This window comes from Aedes albopictus, chromosome 1, assembly GCF_035046485.1.
Source record: "Aedes albopictus strain Foshan chromosome 1, AalbF5, whole genome shotgun sequence".
In the NCBI taxonomy this organism is placed as follows: Eukaryota; Metazoa; Arthropoda; class Insecta; order Diptera; family Culicidae; genus Aedes; species Aedes albopictus.
In genome coordinates this window covers 63,392,964-63,412,780 of record NC_085136.1, presented here as the reverse complement: position 1 = coordinate 63,412,780, position 19,817 = coordinate 63,392,964, and the positions used below count along the sequence as shown (strand labels likewise).

Genomic DNA, 19,817 nt, shown 5'->3' with positions numbered 1-19,817 from the left:
GGAGTAAGGTGGGGCTAATTTTGAAAAAAAAATCTCCGGGATATGATTCCACAAGTGGAAAGTGATACATTTGATTGATGATGCAATTCATAATTTCACTCGGTTACATCGTTTTCCAACAATTGTCACACTCATCCTGTACACTCTGGTTGGCACCGGAAAGTGTCAACAAACCCATTCCTGCAGATACCTAGAAGCAGTATCACATTTATTATCAACCATCTAACGCGACGAAATAGCCGAGAGGCAAGGGACATGCCTCACAATCACGGATCAGTGTACGAATCCATGTCTATATTTTACTTATATATGATTCATCTAACGTTCCGGTTCTAGCGATTGCTAGACCCACTTTCAGGCTGCGGCGGCTAATTTGCTGCATGGAAAGGATGTATTTGTACATCACTTTCACGACGCGACTGAAGCGAGTATAGTTTTGTGAAAAGTTAGTGAATAGAATTTAAGAATGGTTTGAAAAGGCAACTTTTTATGTTTACTTCATGTTCCGGAACAACTTCTTCACCGAGAAAATTCGATTTTACTACCACACAAAAAGGAGTCATCTGTTATATTTTTAGTTTGGAATGTCGATCTATTAGCAGCGAAAGGTGAGGACTGAAATGTAAGCAATGTTGAGTAAGAAGTAAAAATAAGTAGTAGGGAATGAAAGTAAAGATAAAGTTAGATGTGGGGAGTTGGCGGTGAGAAGTGAGAAGTGAACCATGAGGAATGGGCGTTTTTTTTTACTTATACGTGTATTTGGAAGGCTCGGGCGCCACATGGGCATAACTGAGCCGAAATCTTTTGTTTTTACAATGATTTTACATTTTACAATTAGGAATGGGCGTTGAAGTAGTAAGGAGTGAGAAGTGAAGAGTGAGTAATGAGGAGTGAGCAAAGGAGAGTGAGGGGTAAAGAATGAGTGAAAAGCAATTAATGAGGGGTGCGCACTGCAAAGTGAAGAGTGAGTAGTGAGGTGAGAGAAATGAGAAGTGAGTAGTTATGATTGAGTTGCTAGGTGTGACCAGTGAGGAAAATCCCATTGCTATCAGCTAATTATGCATTTTACTAGGCAATCTAGGGTTTCAGGGGCATTTCAAATTGGCAATGATGATTTCAAGAGCATTTCAGAAGGATTACTGAGGTATCAGAGCATTTCAGGTCGGGGAGTATTAGGGGGGTTTCAGAAACCCCCTTCGAATTGAATCGAAGGGGTTCCTGTGAAATTTTAATGACATTATAAAGGCTTAAAGAGAATTTAAAGGCATTTCAGAGGTGTTTCAATGTGCTTATCTGGTTTTCAAGGGGTCTCGGAAAATTTACTGAAAATTCCTGAAATGCCTCCGAAATCTCCCCAAAACCCTCACGGATCACATATAATGCAATAGAGACCCTTATTGAAAAACTGTCATTTGGGAGGATTAGAAGCAAGTGACAAAACCCCATTTTCAAGTAAATGAGGCTCAAATTTTTGCACCAATTTTTCATCCCATACGAAATGTATGGAGTCTCAAAATCAATCCAATTTTCTTCGATTTTCTGTATTTTTTTTAAATATTCCTAAAAATAATCTTCAAAAAGTTTTGAAAAGCTTGTAATCGTTTTTTTATATGCTCAACTCAAAATCGGCAAAAAGGTCATTTACACCCCTTAGCGTCTGGACCCCTCATTTCATGCTCCCATTATTTTGACTTGTGTTACAAACGTGATCCCTTTTATCGTGCATATGATAGTTCAATGTCCGACAGAGCAATAAATATGCGGGAACAGTGCCATCTGCAGTAGGGCAGTTCAGACTTCAAACATGTTAAAAATTCAAAGCTCCCATGTGTTCATTACAATCCTTGGTGTAAAACTAGAGTCCTGTTAAATTTTCAGCCATTTCGGTGGTGATTTAATGGTGGCCCAAGAGCAAAATAGGTTTGTATGGGAATTACTATGGAGAATTTTCAAAAAATGTTCTCCACCCTGTGGAGCATTCACACATGGATAAAGTCATAGGGTCAAAGCCAAATTGAATTCTTCAGATCTCAATGATGAATGTTGTCGAAGACCGCAACTCATTTCGACTCACGAGACAGAAGTTATTAATCAATATTCATCCATGCATGCTTAAACAGAAGACCAGAGCTCGACCAACATGCTTGACACGCAATCATAGTATGCGTGTTAGCTTCTTGCACACCTTGCTGGACATTGTGTATGAAGATGCGCATGCGAGTGGGAATTTGTTTAATATCTTTTTTGTCGATTATCGAAATAAGTTCCGGTCTTAGGCAACATTCATCATTGAGATCTGAAGAATTCAATTTTACTTTGACCTTAAGACTTTATCCATGTGTGAAAGCTCTACAGCGCGGAGAACTTTTTTTGAAAATTCTCCATAGTAATTCCGATACAAACCTATTTTGCTTTTGGGCCACCATTAAATGACCACCGAAATAGCTGAAAATTTGACAGGACTTTAGTTTTGCACCAAGAATTGTAATGAGCATATGGGAGCTTTGAATTTATAACATGTTTGAAATCTGAACTACCCTAATCTGCAGTATTCAAGACAAATAACATTCATGCATTGAATGTAGCATGGGACGGTGTATGAAACATTGGCCATGACGGTTAAAGCACTACGACGATAGTGGTATAAAGTACTGTACGACTCACTGCCTGAAACCGCCTAGGAGCCCCAGAAGCACTTCAGAAACCCTCTGAAACGCCACTGAAACCTCCAGGTAATCCCTTGAAACCACTGTAAATCCCCTGAAATGCCCCTAAGACTCCATAAATCGCCTCTGAGACCCCTTGGAACCCGCTGGGACCCTTTGAGACCCTTTGAACGCCCCTGGTAGCTCCTGCTACCTCCTCAAACGCCCCTGAGATCCGCTGGAACTCCTCTGGAACCACTTCTGATCCCTTGAAGTGCCCCTAAGGCCCCCTGAAACCCTCTGAAGCCCTCGAGGCCATGAATACCCCTTGAAACGCTACTCACACCTCCTTGATACAACCCTGAGAACTTATGGTATTCCGCTGAAACCCCTTGGAACCCCTTGAAACGCCCCTGCATCATTAGTTTGCTCTTCCCTGACCGCCGTTGCCATAGCTACAGTCATTATTACATCTTCTCATGCACAATAATGGTTCTGAGCATTTAGCCCACCTTTCCCTACTTCTGTTGATTCTCTTCATGCTACGTATAGAAGCTTAAAGCAAAGATAAATCTAAACAATGTTATGACTGAAAAAACAGGATGTAAGTAGCAAGTTCGTAACAAGTTTACGAAAAAAAACGATTGGAAAATCTGATTATCTCCATTATTTAAGAGTGTCAGACTATTCGATAAATTCAAGTCGATTAATATGAACTTTACTGAGATATATCGAAAAGAGCCCACATTTCCTACCAGTTTGGATACTGAATTGAATTGAAAAATTTAAAAGATTTTCGGCATATTTTATGAATTTCCAGGCGTCAACAAAAGTTACATGCAACATTTTCAACCAACAAGACTGGGTCAAACACCCCACTGTGTGTGCACGTCGTCACAACACCAGCCACAGAGCATCTCTTCACTTTCGATCGCTGACGATCATCGCGAGGATCGCGCTGTGATCGAATGAGCGAGCACGCGCATGAAGAACAGTGTGTGGTCGGACAGCGGCAAATGTGGAATAGGGGGGCAGGCCAGTAGCAGAGGTGTGCGCCCGATCGGTTTTTCGGCCGAGCAAGGCGGAAAATGTGTTTTCATTCATTAATATCATGCCAAAAGTTGTTTACTCGTTTGTATGTTTTATATTTGCTGCTGCCGTTTTCGTTGTCGTTGTCGTCGTTTGCTGGGCCTGTTGCAATATTTTGTCCGTTTCGGTTCGATTTCAGTACAAACTAAATATGCGGGGTTGTTTAGTTATTTGTGGAGGCTGGTTTTGTGTGTATGTACTTAACGCGTAGATAGCTATCTGGAAAATGTGTGGCGATCGGAAACATTCACTTCTCGTTTTCGATCGTTTCGGAAAACGGAGTCTGTTGCAGTAAACACACATTGCCTTGAATGATTTGCAGGCCATAATGGTTGAAATTCAATGGGCGTTCAGGCAAATTGAAAGTAATAGCAATTACTTGGCCAATAATGATCATAAAGATCACTTCAATCATTTAATAATACATATCAGATATCGATTATAATGTATGGCAGTTTCCATAACTATTAGAACACGTTTCCTAGTCTGTTTGGTGATCATCATGCATGCTTGTGCTAATTTTGCTGTGGAATGAAATATTTGCTCATACCGGAGAGGGAAGATTATTGACGGTACATAAATAATTACTGGCATTTTTTTTTTAACTACACAGACAGACAGACAGACAGACAGACAGACAGACAGACAGACAGACAGACAGACAGACAGACAGACAGACAGACAGACAGACAGACAGACAGACAGACAGACAGACAGACAGACAGACAGACAGACAGACAGACAGACAGACAGACAGACAGACAGACAGACAGACAGACAGACAGACAGACAGACAGACAGACAGACAGACAGACAGACAGACAGACAGACAGACAGACAGACAGACAGACAGACAGACAGACAGACAGACAGACAGACAGACAGACAGACAGACAGACAGACAGACAGACAGACAGACAGACAGACAGACAGACAGACAGACAGACAGACAGACAGACAGACAGACAGACAGACAGACAGACAGACAGACAGACAGACAGACAGACAGACAGACAGACAGACAGACAGACAGACAGACAGACAGACAGACAGACAGACAGACAGACAGACAGACAGACGGTGCTTAGTATAACAGGAAACAGGTAAAAACCCAGCACACTTTTTCCTACTTTTCACGGCAGCCTCATTTTGCCACCTTTTTTCGCACACAACCTCAAACCGAACGTCGGTAGGTATGCGATCCTCGAATGTAGGTCGCTGAAAATTTTCTCATATTCACCGGAGCCGGACTGCCAACTTTGCGCGAAAATTTTCCCGTAATCCTTGTATCCAAACGAAACGGAAAATATTCACCGGTCACTAGACCGCAGCACCCATGGCAACCCAGATCGTCAAATCGTCAGAATTTCGTGTGAGCACATTTCGGCGATTCGGCGAAAGCATAATCCACACCCAGAGAGGAGGAAATCCGTGTGATGGAAAATCGACCGAAAATTGGTGGCCTCTTTTCCATCCGATTCAGTTTGTTGGTGCGCGTCTTCGAGAGTGTTTCGATCCGAGCAGAAGTAGGAGGAAAAATAAGTCCGTGAAAAGTTCGAACTTTGTGTGTGAAAATTTTGGTGATCGCTTTTTGTTTTTGTTGCTGTGTTCTGCGCAGATTGGAAGAAACGAACGTGGTGAGCGTAGGAGGCGGTGCGGTGGGGATTTGAGCGTGAGAGGAAGAAACACGGTGTGTCTGAATCCGTTTTTAACAAATAAAAGTGTCCGGCAGAAAATTGAGCACCAGTGATTTAAAATCAATGCTGTTGTGATATCTTTTCATAAAACTTGAAAAAGGTTTCATCGAGGGACATGGATGTTTTTTTTAGATTTGAAAATTCGGCACCAATACAAACTTAAACACAAACGCTCCATCTCCCATAAAAAGTTCAAAAAGCCAATAATGGAATTAGAGTGGAAGCAATATAAAAAAAAACAAAATTTTCACAAACAAATGAAAAAGTGCATACATAAGGCTTACCAGGCTTACTAGGAAATTCTCATCTTTTTTGTGTTCCGTTTCGAAAGAGATTAGCGAACTGGGACTTTCCATGGTAAATTTAAAAAAAATACACAAAAAAAAAAGAAAATTTCAGATATGGCAATAAATTAATAAAAAGAAATTTAAATTTAATTGCAGGAACACTATAAAAAATATCTGGTGTTCATGGATTCTGTAGCTGCTTTTGAGTTTCCGGCAGAAACATTCTGCAGATTTGTTTTTGCGGGATAAAGCAGTCTTAAAATTTTCAATTCGGCAAAACAGAAGACTTGGCCATTGTTTTTATTTTTTCTTTATTTTGTTTTGTTACTAAAAAACTTGACTGAGCGTAATCTGAGAGAGTGAAGACAGCTTGCTTTGATTGCGTGCTACTTATTCAATGTCAAGAAGGACCTGTCGCAAACTGAAACTGCAAGCCGAGCTGAAATCACACATTAGTGATATGGAGTGGCCAAATATCCAAAAGGTTATTATTAAATTTCCCCCCCCCCGATTGTTGAAGTAAATAAGGAAAAAATAATTATGGTCAGTTTTCTTCAACCAGCGCAAGGAATCCATTAGTTTTTCATGCTCTGTTACAGCAAAGTCAATATGCAAATCATGTTTGATCAATAATACATTTTCAAACCATTGTGCGGTGCAAAAGTTATAAAAAGAAGCAAGAAGAAGAAATGTAAACATCGTGGCTGTCAGTGAGCTGTTTCCTCTCTCTCTCAGGGCGTAGTCATACACATTCTCATTGTACATGCTTCAGAGACGCTCTTTATCGGTACAATAACGGCACCGGCCACGTCCTTGCAGTCCGGTAGCAAGAAGGAAGGAATATTAGTATCAACCTTTGTTATGTGAAATACCAGAAATTGCAGAAAGGATTGCTTTTTAGCAGGAAAGGTTTCGTGGGGGAGTGGTCCAAGAATCTGGGATTTCTACAGGAGTTTTTTTTTTCTGAAATGCCAACAGGAGTCTGTTGGCTCACTGCGTTTTTTCCAAGAGTTCTCTCTGGGAATCCTGAAACAGATTGTTCTAGAAATATTTCAAAAATTGCTTCTGAAAAATCATCAGAATTCCGAGAAACCCTTTTTTGTGCTTTTTCTGGAAAACTCCAGGAGGAATTTCTGGAAGCCCTCCAGATGTTCATTCCGAAAATTTTCCAGAAGTTTATTTTGTGTATCAGATGCTCCTTCTGGGATTCTCCCAGGTGTTCCTGTAGGAACCCCTGCCAAATGACATTTAAAAAGAAAAGTCGCCAGAAGTAATCTATAAAATTATCTGGAGCAATTCCGAAGGCTCTAGAAGAAACTCTAGAAGAGGACTTCCCACTTGAAGTTTCTGGAAGAATCCTCTGTATTTATTCCTGAAGGGGATCTAGAGGAATTCCCAGTAGGTACAGAACAAGGAAGGCTTTAAACATGGAGTAAAACCACTTGAAAAGCTTGAATTAAATATTAACGTCTGAAAGAAAATATGTTGTAAGGTACAGTTTTTTTACCTTCTTCAGGCATTAAGAAAAGTTAACGAATGGTGCAATGAGGTCTATCACCGATTTACCAATTCAAATGGCCAATGTCTTATTTGATAGATGATTTCGTCAAGAATGTATTGATATGGTAAAGCAGTGGTTCTGGCAACATTGGCCACCGGGAATCTGCTACACAGGGTACCATGTCCGACGTAGCAGCAAATGGATTTGTGAATTTATTTCATTTTCTACGGATTTTTTTTGCAATTTGAACTGCAACTTTTTCCTGTTTTTTATTTTGAAAATTCAAAAACCCTTCGGTAATCACTTTAGGAATTTCTTTTTAAAATAATCTTTTGGAAACCTCTTTGCCAATTCTCTCGGGAATTGATTTGGTATTGCACCCGGCATTTTCTTTGCAAATTAGTTATGCGAATTGTTTGTGAGTAACCCTGTCAATATCTCTCGAATTACGATTGACGGAATTTCTTCGGCAAATTGTTTGGAAATATTTGAACATGCTCATTGGACATGACACAGAAATTCCTTTAAGGTTATGTTTCGGGGTTATGTTAACGCTTTTTTTTATAAACTATTTCGACAATTCCTTTGGAATTTTGTTCGGGTGCCCTTTTGGTAATTTCTCGGCAATGGTATTGGAAATCTATTTCGGTTGTCATTGTTGAAAATACCTTCGCATTGCTCTTGGTAATTCCTTAGGTAATTGTTTTGAAAATGTTTCATGCAACTCCTACAGTATTTTCTTTCAAGTTCCACCGGCAATCCCTGTGATAATTTACCTGACTATTACTTTTGTAATTCGATAGTATCTTTCAAAATTCATTCGACAAGTATTTTAAAAATTGCTTAGTCAATTCTTTCATAAATTTCTCTTACAATTTTTGGAAATTTCTCCGGTAATTTCTTTGAGATTTCCTTTTTCTGGAAATTACTTAAGTAACCAAATAAAAAAATCCGTGAGAAAATTCCGTCTGTTATTACTATAGAGTTCTTATAGATACTCTCTAGCGAATTAAAAAAATCCAAGAGTTTACAAAGGAATGACTGAAGAAAATCTCAAAGCAGTTACCTAAGAAATTTCCCAACATCAAAGTGTTGGTCGGATAAATTTTCGAAGACTTTCAGCTTAAAAAAACAAATGAATTCCCAAAAACATTTGCATAGAAATAACTGAAGTCATCCTGAAGAACAACCGAAGGACTATCCAAAGGAATCGCTAAAAAAAATATCCAAGGGAATCTCTAAGAAATTGCCGAAGGACACCCCAAAGTATCGAAACATGGTGCCGTGACCAGGGTTGTGTTGAATGGAGGGGGGGGGGACTCCAGGCGGCGACGAAGAACAACTGGTTCAAAATTCAAACTATATTTGCCATCGAGACAGACGGCGTGTCTGCTCGATGTGGAAACGATGAAACTTATAGCTAGTACAGAAATGCTGTCGCCTTTTATAGGCGACACAGTACGGTGAAACAAAACAACTTCAATAAAATCTATTATCGCGCGCACCGCAGTGCGCTGACTGCTGCAATCACGGTGCCTACCGTGTCGTCGGGCTGACGATGAGTTGATCCATACAATGCGCAGCGCGGTTGAATGGAACGCCGCTTGGATATGATAATAGGAAACGTTTGCGCCACGCTCGATGCGAGATCGAACATCCCGGCGCCTCAAAACGAAATTAATTTTCGTTTTCAATTTTTGTTTCTGCTCAGTACCTGCGCAGCTCGCCGTAGGATGGATGGATTGTTGTCGTCGATGCCCCTGCAAGCTGACCGGTGGTGCGTCGACGACTGATATTGGATGAAATGGATTGCGCGGTAATTGATGCTGCTGATGCTGGTCGTTGGGAGGCTCCTGTTGCCGGACGACAACGTGACCTGGCTGCGCCGAGTGGCAGGTCGGATTTCCCAGATGCCAGCGGATACTGCCGTTGGTCGAATCGGATGGAAGGACTGATGCCTTCGGAAGTTCCACGCGCCGGTGGAAGGAATAACCTGATGATTCGACCGTAGGAATGGATGGATGGGCCGTCGAACTAGATGCCACTAGTTCGAATGTGGACGTGCCGGTCCGGAGGTTGGACGGTTGGTTGATGATTGGAAACGCCGTTCCGGAATTTGATACGGGTGCGGATGGAATTTGCACTGTTCCGTATGGAGGATTCGCCGATCCGTGGAATGGACACACGCCGGTCCGGATTTTGCTTGACTGAGCTCGCCGGCTCGGATAGACATGCCTGTCCGGAGGATGGATTGGTTCGTTGTCTTCATCGTCCTGGGGGTCCGTCGGAATGGAATAATGTTCTCCGCGATCGCTCCCTTGCGATCGGTCCTGGGAATGGTCGGTTCGCGGTCGCTCCCTGGCGGCCAATCCTGGTCACGGCACCATGTTTCATCTAGGGTTGTATGGTGGAAGAGGGGGATCCAGGCGACGACGAAGAAGAACAACTTTGGATTTGGAACATATGTCTGTGAGAAGTTCATTAATTTGGTTCTTAAATAATGCAATAAAATGTGATGAATTTAAGAATGTCGTGTCGGTGAAGAGGTCTTCCGAAATTCTTGTGCAGGCAAGTATAACGTCCCTTTGAGCAATTCATCCACTGAAAAACGCGTTGTTTCCAGTTGTCCAACTGACGGTCCAATCGCCATATCGACACAGAGAACAGACGTCCAAGCTCATGTAGTGCTACTGTGTAAAGCATTGCAACGGTTGTTTTGAAATAACTGGGAATGTGGCCATTACACGGCGCTGTCAAATTTCGAATCGAGGTACGAATTTGCCGTTGTTTTACCTTTTGGCGCTAGTGTCACCAAGTGTGCACCATAGTATAGTTCCACCTAAAGAATGTGTTGGTTTTACTTGAAAAACAATAATTGAATTCTTGTTAAATTTGTTCCTTATCAAAAATAATGAAAATAATTATAAATGGGTTGCTCAAATTTTGTTGCTGGGTTAGTGAAATAATCATACACATCTTGTTATTTAAGCAAATACAGCTCAGAATCTGAGTAGGAAAATTTAAAGGTGCGCTAGTGAAATATTTCTTCAGAAAGCGCCATCATGGTGTCGAAACAAGTTTTTGAGTGGGTTAGTCACCGTCGATGTCGCTACTGAGCTTGTTTTTTCTTTACACAAGATTTTCAAGCAATTTTGTTCGAGCATGTTCGTCTGTTCTCTGTGATATCGACTCCGTCATTATCCAGCGCCCCCTCGCCCAGCAGTCATCAAGATATCACCGTTTACTATCAGAACGTTGGTGGTATGAACAGCAGTGTAGCGGATTTCCATGTGGCTATCTCCGGAAGTTGCTACGACATCATCGTCCTCACTGAGACTTGGTTAGATGCACGAACACTTTCCCTCAACGTGTTTGGAAACGACTACGAGGTTTTTCGATGTGACAGGAGTGCCGATAACAGCGCTAAACTAACAGGTGTGGGTGTTCTTATAGCCGTGAACACTAGGCACAGGGCGAGGAGAATTGATAACCCCTCATGGACACGTTTGGAGCAAGTGTGGGCATCGATCAAACTAGGCGATCGTAACCTTTTTCTCTGCGTACTGTATGTTCCTCCTGATCGCGTACGTGACGTATCCCTTATCGAATTGCATTGTCAGTCAGTATTCTCCATCCTGGAAATCGCTAAACCTAGAGATGAAGTCGCCGTGATGGGTGACTTCAATCTTTCTGAGATCTCGTGGAAGAGTTTATGCAATGGATTTCTCTTTCCTGATGTGGATCGTTCAGTCATTCACTCCTCCGCATCTTGCCTTCTGGACAACTATAGTGCTGCAACTCTCAAACTCAAATCAACCACGTTACAAATCAGAACAACCGTAGCTTAGACCTCTGCTTCGTCAGTGCGCAGGACACCGCACCGCTCATATGCGAAGCACCTGCTCCTCTAGTGAAATTGACACTCCATCATCCCCCTTTGCTGCTTACAATCGACGCTAAGTTGCCTCTGGAATTTGTTATTTCACCGATTGATAGCCGTTTCCTACGATTTCCGCAAGGCCGATCATCGTAGTATCACCGAACTGTTATCCAGCCTTGACTGGGGAGATATCCTTGATACCGAGGACATTGAGGCTGCTGCCCAAATTTTGTCCAATGTGCTGGCATACGTTATTGACAGACACGTCCTGAAGATGCTACATCGTAACTCATCACGTCCTGTTTGGGAAACAAGCGAACTCCGTTTGCTGAAGTCTGAAAAGAGGGCTGCCTTGAGGAAATTCACCAGACACCGCACACTGTTACTTAGGAGCCACTATGTGAGGATCAATTACGAATATAAGAGAGTTGCGAAGCGATGCTTTCGTCGTTATCAGCGTGGCATGCAGAGGAAGCTGAAATCTCATCCGAAACAATTTTGGAAATTCGTGAACGAACAGCGGTCTGCCATTGTCAATGGGGCTCAATGGAGTTGTTGCCTCCTCCCCGCAAGACATATGTAATCTCTTCGCTGATAAATTTGCTAGTGTTTTCACTGATGAGGAATTGGATGAATACAACGTTGCACTCGCCGCTAGCACAGTTCCACACTATGGGCAATGTCTGAGCAGCGTAGACATCGATGAGAACATGATCGAAAGGGCTTCCCTGAAGCTCAAGACGTCGCACAATCCGGGACCAGATGGAATTCCATCTGTATTTCTCAAAGCCCAAATCAACTGCCTATTGTTACCATTGCTTCACGTATTTCGACTCTCCGTGACAACTGGCATATTTCCGTCCTTCTGGAAGTTTGCACACATGTTCCCAGTCCACAAAAAGGGAAACAGGCAAGAAGTTGGTAACTATCGCGGTATTACTTCGCTCTGTGCCATCGCAAAATTGTTCGAAATCGTCATCATGGACCCGCTGTTCACTCACTGCAAATCGTACATCAGCATCGACCAGCATGGATTCATGCCGGGCCGTTCAACGGCCACTAATCTGCTATGCCTTACCTCCTATATCACCGAGAGCATGTCGAAGCGCGTTCAAACCGATGCCATTTACACTGACTTGACTGCAGCCTTTGATAAACTGAACCATCGTATTGCTGTAGCTAAGCTCGATCGGCTGGGGATACACGGAACTCTTTTGCATTGGTTTCAATCATACCTCACTGGTCGCCGCCTGTCCGTCGTTATAGGTGATTGTCAGTCCGTTTTGTTTGCCGCCACGTCCGGTATCCCACAGGGCAGCCACTTGGGACCCCTGATTTTTTTGATCTATTTTAACGACGTGAACTTGGTGATCAAAGGTCCACGATTATCTTATGCGGATGATCTCAAACTATACCTTCGTATTCAATCCATTGAAGACTGCTACTTTCTCCAACGTCAGTTGAATGCGTTTGCTGAATGGTGTGCACTAAACCGAATGGAAGTTAACCCGTCCAAGTGCTCGGTGATTTCGTTTTCGAACAAAAAACGATCCATACTGTTTGATTATAATTTGTCAGGCACCAAAATTGAACGCGTCAGCCAAATTAAAGATCTTGGTGTAGTTTTGGACCAGCAGCTCTCTTTTAAACAGCATACACTGAAACCTCCATTTAAGTCGATGCATGGCTGATCGAAAATATTTTTTACCGTGCCGGCAATGATTAAACTATACAGTTTTATATTTTTTGACAAATCTCCTTTGTCATGCAAAGTGTTAAAAAATATAATAGTGTATAGTTTTGTCATTGCTGGCACGGTAAAAATTATTTTCGATCAGCCATGCATCGACTTAAATGGAGGTTTCAGTGTATTAGCTACGCTGTCGGGAAAGCCTCCAGTATTCTAGGCTTCATATTCCGATCAGCCAGGGAATTCACGGATATCTTTTGCCTAAAATCCTTGTACTGTGCCCTATCCCGCTCCATACTAGAGTATTGTTCGGTTGTTTGGAACCCGTTCTACAGTAACGGCGTCGAAAGGATCGAGTCTGTTCAACGACGGTTTTTGAGATACGCTCTTCGGCGTTTGCCTTGGTCTAATCCGTATCGTTTGCCAAGTTACGAGAGCCGTTGTCAACTGATCCACCTAGAACCATTATCGTCCCGCAGAGATACAGCTAGGGCTCTGTTGATCTCAGATATTCTGCAGGGACACATTGACTGTCCCGCTATTCTGGGACAAATCGACATTAATGTTCAACCTCGTGCTCTTCGCAACAACTATATGCTGCGACCACCGTTGAACCGAACGAACTACAGCATGTTTGGGAGTGTAAATGGGTTACAGCGTAATTTTAACAGAGTTTGCTCGTTCGACTTTAATGTTTCTCGTCAAATCCTTCGCCGAAGATTTAGTTTGTTTTTTTCAAGGCCAACTTAGTTTTTATGTTTTTTTTGTTTGACTGTTAGTGAAGTCTTTCTACTGTTTATATTTAAGTTTTATATTTGACTGTGATTTCTTAGGTATATAATAATTAGACTTTAGATTTAAGAAACATCCTTGGGGCTTATATGGAGCCTGTTGATTAGACAAATAAATAGAATTGTAATATGAAACTCTTGCCAAAAATTTCCTTGAATCTACATGGAAATCTTTCTATTGTTTCTTTAAAAACTTCCTAAAGTAATACAATAAAATGCATATTAGACCGGCCCAAATACAAAAATGTCGAAAAATTCCACGGGGCACCCTCTAGAATCGTGCCTTTGGATGAGAAGAGCAATCTGTGAAAATTTCAGCTCAATCGGTTTAAAACTGAGCTGGCGCAAATGAGTTGAAGGTTTGTATGGGATCTTCAGTCCAAATATATGGGAAATTGGATGACCTCCAGTCTATCATTCACCACGCTGGTTGAAAGCGTATGATTTGGCTCATAATTGAAAAAATAATAGTTGATACCCTATGGAACAACTTTGTAGAAGACCATATAATGAAAAAACTTAATTTAGTTGCGGTTTCAGCTAACGAAAGCAGGATGAGGGCATCTTCCCCTGTTTAGTCTCGGTTGGTACATGCAGCACGTGTTTGCTGTTCGAAATTTGCGCTCTACATCATAGGCGGCTATGTTGTCCTTCATTTCAATTGCTCACGCACGTGGGCGGGTATCGAAACAATGAAGAATTACATAGCTGCCTATGATGTAGCGCACAAGCTTCGACCGACAAACACGTGCTGCATATAACAACCGAGAGTAAACGGGGGAAGATGTCCTCATCCTGCTTTCGTTAGCTATAACCGCAACTAAATTAAGTTTTATCATGATATGGTCTTCTACAAAGTTGTTCCTTAGGGTATCAACTACCATTCTTTCAATTCTGAGCTAAATCGAACTCGCTGAACCGGCGTACTGAGTGAGAGACTGTAGGTCATCCAATTTCCCATATATTTGGACTAAAAATCCCATACAAACCTTCAACTCATTTGCGCCAGCTCAGTTTTAAACCGATTGAGCTGAATCTTTCACAGATTGTTCTTCTCACCCAAAGTCACGATTCTAGAGGGTGCCCCGTGAATTTTTCCAACTTTTTTTTCTCGCCATACAAATGTGGGCCGGTCTAATGCATATGAATCAGGTATTTCTTACGAAATTCTACATATGGTATTCTGAAAATTCATTCAGAGATTTGTTTTTTTTTGTTAGGGAATTCCTTTCAGAAATTTTCTAGAATTTCTTGTAACATATATTTTGCCTCATTTTTAATACAATTACTTGATAAATACTCAATTTCAAGTTCAATTGAGAAATACATGAACAACCTTTAATAAACAAAACAAAAATCTAGAAAATAAATTAAAATTTTCGCCAGATATTCCTGTTTTGAAAATTTGCATGTCATTTTTTGTTGCCATTTAAAATGCTCAAATATATTCGATAAAACTTTTTAGTCATCATATTTGGGAGAATACCGTCCGATTTTTTTACATTTTACCCGAAAACAAATTTGGCCAAGAAGTTTTCCCAATAATTATGCTGAAGCATTCACTCTACAAGAATTGATTTCCCGGAAGTTTTCCTGAAGAAATCTCTGGTTCAATCTGAAAAAAATTCTGATTATATTTTTCGAGAATACTTTAAAAGTGTTCTTGAAATAATCGCTGGAAGTATTGTAGATGAATATCAAACATTTTCATTGTAGAAATCTCAGAATATACATCTCTGAACAAATTCTTAAGATTGGTTGTTGAGAACTTTCCCGAATAAATACTTTAAGGAATTCATATAAATATTCCTGATGCAATGTAAAAATAATGAATTCCCGGAAAAAAATCTTTGAAGTTTTTTTTTCAAAAATTTGATAGAATCTCATGGGTGTATTTCAAAGGAATAAAACTCCCAGAGAAGTTCTTGAAAAACCGTTAGAGGATTTTTTCTAGGCATTCCTGAATAAACTTGTAAAATAGTTTTCAAACTAATCTTTGCCAAGTATTTCTGAAGAAATCCCTGAACGAAAAATCTTTGGATGCTTTCCTAAAAAAATCTAAATACATGGTGAATTTCTGAGGGATCCGTGGTGATTTTTTTTGAAATTGGTACAAACCCTGCAGGTGCCCCTGGAAGAGAACTTAGAAGAATTTCTCAAGCAATTTCTGAAGGGATTAGTACACAAAAATCCCCAAAGTACCTGAGGAAAATTCTGAATGAAATCCTGCAGAATCAAAAACAAAAATCCTGGAGGAATTCTGAGGAGAATCACTGAAACAATGTTAAAAAATATGTGTTTTTTGAAAGAATTTGGAAGAACTGGAGAACTTATAACTGCAAAGAGAATAGATTTTGAAGAATGCAAAGGAATGGAACTTGGAGTTACTTCTGCTGGAATTGCTGAGAGACTTTAAAAAAAACTGATCTAATTTCTGATACAACTCCTGAAGATTCCTTAAAAGGATCTTAGGTCTAAATAAATCCCAAGCAATCCCTGGAGGAATACCTCCAGAAAGGAAGGAGGGAACTTCAGAAGAAACCTCTGGAGGAATCTCCTGAAAATTTTCTAGGATTTTCAAATGCCTGAGATTATTCCCGAATACATGGAGTAATAGCTGAAGGAACCTTTGGAGAAATTCCAACAATTTTTTTCCAAAGGAGTTTGAGAAAAAAAACCTAGAATAACTTCTAATGTAATCTTTGAAAAATTCTCCGAGTCTCTGCGAAAAAAAAACTCCTAAGATAACATCTTTTTAAGAAATCGTTTGAGGAATTCCTCAAAAAAACGGTGAAACTTCTGAAAGAATTTCTGGAGAAACACCTATAAAAAATCCTTCAAAAAAACCCTCGATGATACTCTGGTAATACACTTGGAAGAGTTTCTTCAGAAATGTTTGAAAAAGTACATGAAAAGTATATGCACGAACTTCTGTAGCAATCTCTGAGAGAATTTCCTAATGAATCCTTGAAGGAAACCCACGAGGAATTTCCAAAGAAAACCGTGGACTAGTTTCAAAATGAATCTTAAGGGAAATTTCTTCCTGGTGAAATTCCTGAAGAAACTTTCGGAGAAATACATGGACAGGTATGCATTCCGAAAGGATACCTAGAAGTAATTCTTGTTGAAATTCTGCGAGAATATTTCTTTCGTTAGTTCCCGGACACCAAAAATAATTTATAAAAAAATGAATTTTGGTCTAGTTTTACGTGCAGGTTTCAAACATTAGGTCATTTTCTGAATTTTTAATATTTCTCAAAACTGGCGCTTGATATGAATTTTGTCGTGTCTGCATTGCAAACAAAGCAAACTTACGAACTATTTAAATCGAACTGTCGTCTATCATTTGAATGACGGATATCAATCGGCTTCTTTAGTGATGTTGAGATAATCCCATAATCCCATAGAATCTGCACGCCAAGCTGTGCCGAAATGCAAATTTTCATGACTTTTGGTGCCCGGGAACCTATTTTGAATCAATTTGATGCTTATAAAGGAGTGATTTGTCGAGTCATCCCTCGTCGCATTTTGTATTGGGCGGAGCTGTCAAACAGTTGCCGCACTGTCAAAAGGTGATATCCAAAAATCTCTTCGAAATTGATTTTAAGTATCAAAACAAAGCTCTACAAATCTGCAAAAAATCATAGTGTCTCTGAAAAAAGGTGCTCTTTCGTATTATAAAAGGTAAAAGTCTTGTACCGACTTTTCGAACCCTCTAAGCAGAATACCCTCTATGAATGAGTGTAATCAGTTTCGTACCTTTTAATTCCGCCCTATGTTGCTTATCCTTTGACAGATACGCGTATTTCGACTACCACTTGTAATCTTTCTCAGTGTCAGCTATCCACATCATTCATAGGTAAAAGTCGATAAAATTTTCCAAATTTAAAATCCTAATATGGTGAACATTTTTTATTATTTGTTAATAACGGTTGCAGACACACCGCGATATACGCTCTCGCTGAAACGGGGGCGAAGCTGAACCGAACGTTTCGCAGCTTGCTGCGATCGGGGGGAGGTGGTCTATGTGTATGTGTGTGTACAGTTCAATTTCGATTGTCTGATCGCGAATCGTACGACCGGGTTATTGTTTGATGCTCAATCGAATATTACGCATTACGAAGCCGGTACTTAGATATTTGATCGTTTGTTACGTTTGGACTTGTTTGTACCACATTTTCGAAACTTTTTGAATAAATGCCACGAAAACAGAAAGATTCGGCACAGCCGGACAATCGAAACTCGACTGTACTGTACAACGAAACGCCCGAAAAGAAAATCCGATCTATCTCTTCGAGTGCGGTGTGAATGAAGCGCAGTCCCATATAAATTTCGGTTCTGTCGGTGTCGGATACAAATCGGTCGGTTGGTGAGCGATCGCGCTGGAAACGCATGGTGTCAAAGGATTAGCGTGTAGAATAAATTGCTGCAGTCAGCCAGCAGCCGTGTCGGTGGTGATCGATGTAGGGCTCCGTGCTCCGAAGAAGACCAAACTCAGTGAATGGAGGGGCGCACACCGGTGCCGGTGGAGTGTTTGTGCGCTGGGAAGTAGTGCGGAAAGTGTGTGATGTTATAAAAATAGCAGGATACAGAATTTGCCTATGCCGACTAGCGAGCGGTCAGTCAAGTCAGTGTTGTGGGCCGGCTGTGGCTCCAGAGGGAGCGAGAGAATTCCACCACCTATCAGAGAAAAGTAGGTTGATGACGCCGCTGCCGCCGCGCCGGTTTGGGTGAAGTGAAGTGGTGCATGCATTTGGTAGCGTCCGTAGTGAAGAAGAAGGTGTTGAGCGAGATGCCACAGCGGGAAAATTGCGCGTGATCGTAAACAGTGGTGGAAGGAGGTTAAAGCCAGAGACGGAAAATCAGGAGAGTCGGGAGACGATTTGGACGCAGAAGCGAGCTACAACATCCAACAAGAGTGTGAGTAAGAACGGGAAAGCGATCGCGGTTGATCGCTCCAAGCGTGCTAAATGAGCTGTAACGAATCGAAGTTTCTGATGCGATTTGGGGGTTAGGCTAGTAGAATCATATTTTATTGATGACAAAATGAGGAAATGACGCCATTGTATATTATTGACAAAATACTATATTCCGTCGAGTTTTCTCATGCCCTGTCACTTGGGAATATTGTGTAACTCAGCGGAACAATCCGTTCCCTTCCATCTTATCAAACTACAGTAGAATCACATTGTACGGGACTCACTATCGAGGCTACTTACTCCACCAAAGCTTCACTCCTCAATGAGGCAACATCACGGAGAGAAAACCATGTAGTTTGAATCAACTAACACGTTTGTAAAGCTGTAGTATGTGATTTCAACAATCACGTTGGTTGATTTGAACTGTAGATATTGTTTGTTTCAAACTAAATATTAGTTGATTTAAACGACAAATGTTGGTAGATTTAACTAACATTTTGGTTTGTTTTGATAACTGTCAAGAGCGAATAACCGACAGAATGGATAAATCAAACTAAACGTTTGTTGAATTTGATGCTTGAGTAATCAATAACAATATAGTTTGTTTCAACAAACGGCGGTAGTTGAATTCACCTAATATTTTGTTTGTGCCAAATTCAATGCGGTATTCTGGTTGAATCAAACTAAATATTGGTTGCTGTTACTATTATTTTTTCTCCGTGATTGTACTGACAACCTTGACATGATGCTTGCTGGCACTGATGCTTGTTAGGGGAAAGGCAGGCAAGGGGAATGACACTATCGTTGTTCATATCCCACTTCACCTACTTTCACTAATGGGAAGTTCGCTGTTGACTTCAAACCAACTTAAATAGAGTAGAAATGTACTAAGTCATAAGTACTAATTTCCGTCATATCAGACGGCAAATAGCCAATAATTACAGATATTACAACTTGCATTTGTTGATGGCTCATCAAATGGAAGCATATATGTTTAGATAACCAAGCCACAATAGCACTGGAAATCGGATAATAACGCAAAATTTCAGATTTTTATTTCACTCCACTTACGAGTTGAAATATTTTTTCACTTTGCGTATAACGAAGACAACCTCACCAGAGCAGTTGCTACCCAAATTGTTCTTCATAACCGTTCAATTTTCACTACGCCAGATGAACTTATCCACGATGACGTCACACGCCTACTGAAAGCGTGCTGTAAAACGGTAGCTGTGCGTCGTGTTTACTAAAATCTCTGTTCACATATTGCATCCGGTGAGATCCGGTGAAGATCCAGTGAACTTTCGGTCGGTGGATA

General features: G+C 40.9%; 1 protein-coding gene across 4 annotated transcripts in view; it reads left to right on the top strand.

Annotated features, from left to right (window-relative positions):
• The first annotated feature begins 5,213 nt into the window (after window positions 1–5,213).
• Window positions 5,214–19,817, top strand: part of LOC115264505 (uncharacterized) — a 151,387-nt gene continuing 136,783 nt past the window's right edge. For 2 of the 4 annotated variants that reach the window (XM_062844909.1, XM_062844932.1), the window contains exons 1-2: window positions 5,214–5,371; window positions 17,793–18,500. The gene's annotated coding sequence lies outside the window, so the exon portion shown is untranslated. The remainder of the gene's footprint in view (window positions 5,372–17,792; window positions 18,501–19,817) is intronic. The other 2 variants (XM_062844918.1, XM_062844922.1) reach the window with 2 other exon arrangements.